Here is a 6,236-nt window from a genome sequence, read left to right as displayed (position 1 = left end):
ATGGGAAGCAAGAAGTTATGATAGGATAATCAGACTCAAGAAAAGATGCGGGTCATCTTTCTGCGGCTTAGGCGCTATACAAGGCTCAAGAGGAGCTCATAAAGGTTGCGAAGGATGTCAGTGGATATGTAAACATTGTATATATAACCTATTCTATAATGTCTGCTGGATATTTAGATCAGCATCATATGATTGTGTTTCTAATACTATTGTTATTTATATAATAAGACTTTGATTCCTTATGATGGCATATTTGGTTATATAAAAAATGTTTCATATTTTTATTTTATTTTATGTTTTTAATATTGAAAAACAAGTTTATTTTGTAATGAAAAAATTTAAAAAAAATTATTTTATTTTACTGATGGATTTAAAGATGAATTTTCTGTTTGTATTTAGAGTTTGGGAAGGTTTTCTAAGGTTTTAATTACAGACGAAAAATCTGTCAGAAAATCCATCTGTAATTACAGATGGAAAATCCGTTGAAAAATCTATCTGTAATTACAGACGGAAAATCCGTCGAAAAATCCGTCTGTAATTACAGACGAAAAATTCGTTGGAAAGTTCGTCGCCTTAGGGAAATGGATGGAGAATTTATAGAGGAAAAATTCGTTGTTAACTGGTAAAAATCTGTCGGTAATTTTCTGACGAAAAAAAATCTGTTGGTAAATAATTTCCGACGAGGTTTTTACAGAGGGACGAAATCCGTCGATAATTTCGTCGGTAACCAAAAATCCGTTTGTAATAAAGAGTAAATCTGTCTGTAAATCTGTCTGTATTAATCCATTTTTTAGTTGTGTTTCTCTCTCTTCTTTTTCAAAACTTCCTAACTAATTCTTCTCTCTTATATTTTTGAAAATTCCCTTCTCTCTCTCTCTCTTCTATTTTCAAAAAATCATCAATTAGTTTTCAATTTTTTTAATTAATTAACCTTTATTTTCGAATTAATTAAATAAATAAAATAAAAATAAAAATATTTTAATTACAATTAACATATTATTCCTTAATACTTCTTCTTCTTCTACCTATCTTCGTCATGAAGCCAAATGGGAATGAAGAGTTCAGAAGAAATGACTAAAACAATTCAACCACAAACAAATAGTTGGGGACAATAAAAGAAAGTACTAAAATCAAAGAAATGACTAAAACAGAGAGAAAAAAATGTCTAATCTCGGTAATTAACAACCGGTAGACTGTTAATCACAATTAATTCCTAGCAACGGCGCCAAAACCTTGATACGTAAAAAATTAAATTTTTCATGTAATTGCTACCGGAAAGTATACCGAGTCGCATCAAGTAATAAAATTCACTTAGAGTGAGGTTTATCGCACGAGAATTAAAGGATTAAGCAATCAATAGTTAGTTGATTATTCTAGTTAGAAAGTTCATATTGGAGTGATAAGCAAACAAGAAATTAAATGGCTAGGAATTAAAAGAAAGCAATAAAATGCAGGGAATGTAAATGACGTAAAAGTAAAGTGCAGAAAAGTAAAATGCTGGAAAATTAAGGAACAAGAAAGTAAGGTACGGAAAAGTAAAGTGCAAGAAATAAAAGTACAAGGAAATAAATTGCAAGAAAGTAAATCACAGAAAGTAAAGATGGAAAACATAAGAGATTGGAGCTTTGATTAAGATATGATTCGACTCTGTTCCTAGCAATACTTATTCATTCCTATATATATTCCTGCTTGATTATAATCTTGATTATTCATTTGAAATCATTTGGAACCTTTATCCTTGATGTTGCTCATATTTCTCTTTACAAATCATGAGTTTTTCTTTGAGATGGTTTTGAACTTGTTTCGCATGACAATGGTCCTTAATTCTTTGAAAAACGTCAGATGTTATTCGTTGATTAGTTTACACCAAAGCTAGGTACTTAAATCATGCCACATGATGCGCTTGTTGCTTAATCTTCGATTTATCATCTATTTCACTCCTTGTTTCAATTCTTTTTGAAACCAGATTTGATTATCCAACATTGTTATTATTTAGCATTTCTTCATAAATTCTGTATCCTTTTATTCGATCTTAAATCTGTTCTAGCATAACACATAATTCTTAATACTTGAGTGATTTGAAACCGTGAGAGTTACGACTCGTAGCAAGCTAATTGTGTGATTTGGTTCTTCTACTTTGCCTTCTACAACTTATGCGCATTTTGCCCAGGTTATAATTTTTGATCCTATTTTCCTCTAAATGAATAAAGTACTCCCCTTGGTAAAAATTTCGAGTTTGTCTTGGTATGAGATAATAATTCTAGTAATATTCTTTCGAAGTTTTTGTTTCAGAACCTTCGTTGAGAATAGTTTTGATCTTTTTATTTTATCTGATATTGTCTGTAACCATTCTTTGAATTCTGGATATGACTATCTCTGATCTTACATGTACTTTCCTACAAGAAATAAATAAATCCTTTATGTAGCTAAAAATATACTTGTTTTTAAAAGTACTATCTATACTCTTATTAACTATATAGGAACACTTTACATTAGATTTCTTTCTTTGAACATAATTTGATTCTCCTTCGATATCTACTCAAATTTTTATATATGTCTTTACTTGATTATGTACTCTAAGATTCTTAATAAGAAATTTTTGCTTCTAATTCTAGTTAATCTCTAATTGACAAACCACAAATAATTTATTTTAAATTGGATTGTTTTCACGCAATACCTTATTAAAACTTCTAGTAATTATTTTAGAAAAGTGAATTCATTCCTTTATAGGGTTACAACTTGATTTTCCTGTTCGATACATGTAACGACCCACATTTTTAAAAATATTAAATATAAATAAGTTAAAATTTATTTTTATAAATTGGAGTTCCTTATTTTTAGAAATTACTTTATTATAAGTAATTAAATTAATTTTATAACTATTTGAATTTAATCAAATTCATATTCTTATATATATTTTATGATGAAATATTTCACATAATTAAAACTATAATTCTAGTAATTTATAAGTAATAAAAATTACATGTATATTTTAATTTAAGTAATTGATATTTTTAATTTAAAAATAGAGTTTAGTTAATATTATTATTATTAAGTTCTAAATTCGTCGATATGAGTAAATATCGGTATTTTTCGATGAGCTTAACTTCGCTAATGTTTCATCAAATATCTTTTATCCTTAAGTTACTAGCGTGATTTATATTAGTAATTTATATATATTTAATCTTATATATATTACTATTATTTTATATTATTCAACCTTATATATATTATTTACCTCATCAAATATCTTTCAATTAGCATCATTATTTAATATATTCACCTTGATTCCTTCTCTTGGCTAAATGCCGTTGACAAACCCCAATTTGACGGTTTATTTTGTATTGAGTTTAGAGTGTTTTGATACCCTTTTGTCACATTTAGCCTATGAATTAGCATGGTTTTGTTATCTCTCCCATATTTGTGCTTAAGTGTAAAAACATGCTTTTTAAGCCTTATTTTGATGAATTCTAATTTCTCCTTGATTCCATAAGATGCCTTGATGTGTTTGCTAGTAATTCCAGGATTGAAATAGGCTAGGCATGGATCAAAGGAAGGTAATTCCAGGATTGAATTAGGTTAGGCATGGATAAAGGAAGCAAGGAAGGAAGCATACAAGTGGAGAGAAGCATAAAAAGTCAAAGAAGAAAAGTCAGTCATGCACGCACACGCGCACAAGGAGCTCGCGCGCACGGTGTGAAACAGGCCAAGGACGCGCACGCATACCGTGCGCGCACGCACCGATGATGGCACATGACCTCTCTAATGCAACACGTGCCTAGCGATTTGAGAGGGTTTCTGAACCCATTTTGGCTCCAAATGCTAAGGAGGAGGAATATAAGGATGAAGGATTAATAGGGAATCAACTAGGCAATAATACACTACTCACTAGGATTAGTTTTAGAGTTAGTTTCTAGAGAGAGAAGCTCTCACTTCTCTCTAGAATTAGGATTAGGTTTAGGTTAATCTTTCTTCTTAGATCTAGGTTTAATTCATGCTTTGATTCAATTCTCCTCTATCAATTCTTAATCTTCTCATCTCTCTCTTTCTAGTTATGTGCTCTCGTAATTGTAATTCTCCATTTTGTTTTGGATAGATTGTTGTTCCTTTGTTTCCTTTCAATAATGCAATTTGAGGTAATTCATGATAATTGTGATTTCCTCGATTGTTGTCGATTAATTCTTTGCAATAATTGTTGTTAAATTCTATTCTTGTTATGAATTTACTAAGCTTTTCTTATATGCCTTCCAAGTGTTTGATGAAATGCTTGGTTGGATTTTAGTGTAGGTTTTGTTCCTCTTGGCCTAGGTAGAGTAGTTAGTAACTCTTGAGTTATCCAATTTCCTTGTTGGTTGACCATTAGAAATTGCTAATTGATTTGAATGCCTCTAAAGCTAGTCTTTCCCTTAGGAGTTGATTAGAACTTGAGAAATTAAATTGATTCATCCGCTTGACTTTCCTTTATTTAGTAAGGGTTAACTAAGTGGTAGCAATAAACAATTCTCATCACAATTGAGAAGGATAACTAGGATAGGACTTCTAATTTTCATACCTTGCCAAGAGTCTTTTATAGTTGTTAGTTTATTTTCATTGCCATTTACTTTCATGCCTCTTATCAAAACCCCAAAACAACTCAAACCAATAACAAGACACTTTATTGTAATTCCTAGGGAGAACGACCCGAGGTTTGAATACTTCGGTTTATAAATTTTAGGGGTTTGTACTAGTGACAAACAACTTTTTGTATGAAAGGATTATTGATTGGTTTAGAAACTATACTTGCAACGAGAATTCATTTGTGAAATTCTATACCATCAAAAATCTAATCGTCAAAATAAAGGAAACCAAAGGAAATAAAGCCATAAGGAAACCAAAGGAAATAAAGCCAAACGTGGCTTATGCACATATACATATATATATATATATATAAAAACGTGACACCTATCCCTTTGTTTCACTAAGCATATTATCATCCTTCATTTGCTTCCTGGAACTACCAAACCAGAAGAAAGAAAAACAAGAAAAAGAAAAGCCAAGAGAGAGTGAAACGTGAGGTTATGGGACCGTGAAGCTTCCTTTTCCGATTTCTTCTAATCCGTAACTCCAATAAAAAATCTAATTCGAAAAAAGTGTTCGTATCCTTCCTCTCTATATGTTGGCGTTACTTTTGTCCAGTAGAAATTGACGATGACGTAGCTCTTCTTCCCATTGAGTTCGGTCAATTGGAATTCTAGAAAACATAGGCAATTTTTGACGTTTTCTTCTTCAGCAACTCAGTCAAAAAGCTTTTTCAGAATCTTTATTGACTTTAATTTCGTACGGAGGTAGGAAATTTATTTTAAAATTAACTGTTCTAATTTACGAATGCCATTGAAGTTTAGTGAGTAACTGCAAATAATTCATAAATGTCTCGTTTGATTAACTGATGAAAATTGATGAGTTTGGGATTGTTGGTGATTGTGAATATAGTTGAATGTGATGAAATTGGTTGAATTGTGGCTGTGAATGGTTGTTAACTGGGGAGATTGATTTCAGTTTGATTTGTTGGTATTGAATTGAGATTTGAAAATGATTTCTGATTTTGGAAATGTTTGAAAAGAGGTGGAGAATAGTTCGGTTGGGACCCGAAAAGGGTGGCAAAGTCCGAGCTTTAAGGGAGATGTTGTCGAACTTTTATAAAATCTAAGGTTTTATTTGAAAGGTTATTTTAGAATATTTGGATTTGGAAAATGATATTTTTTAAGTTTTATTTAGTTAAGAAAAGAATTATTCTATTTTAAATTCGATTTATCAAGAAAAATTTTATGTTTCACAATTAAATTATTTAAGAAAGAATCTATGTTTTGGGAAATCGTATTGTTTGGTTTTGATTTATTAAGAAAAGTGGTGCACGAAATTGTGATCATCAATGGCGCCATCAACATGGTACGCTCAATTGTAATCTCAACTCTTTATCACAACTTCGCACAACTAACCAGCAAATGCACTGGGTCGTCCAAGTAATAAACCTTATGCGAGTAAGGGTCGATCCCACGGAGATTGTTGGTATGAAGCAAGCTATGGTCACCTTGTAAATCTTAGTCAGGAAAACTCAAATGGTTATGGATGATGTATGAATAAAACATAAAGATAAAGATAGAGATACTTATGTAATTCATTGGTGAGAATTTCAGATAAGCGTATGGAGATGCTTTGTCCCTTCCGTCTCTCTGCTTTCCTACTGTCTTCATCCAATC

Source organism: Arachis duranensis, chromosome 3, assembly GCF_000817695.3.
Source record: "Arachis duranensis cultivar V14167 chromosome 3, aradu.V14167.gnm2.J7QH, whole genome shotgun sequence".
Taxonomy (NCBI): domain Eukaryota; kingdom Viridiplantae; phylum Streptophyta; class Magnoliopsida; order Fabales; family Fabaceae; genus Arachis; species Arachis duranensis.
This window is presented reverse-complemented; position numbering follows the sequence as displayed.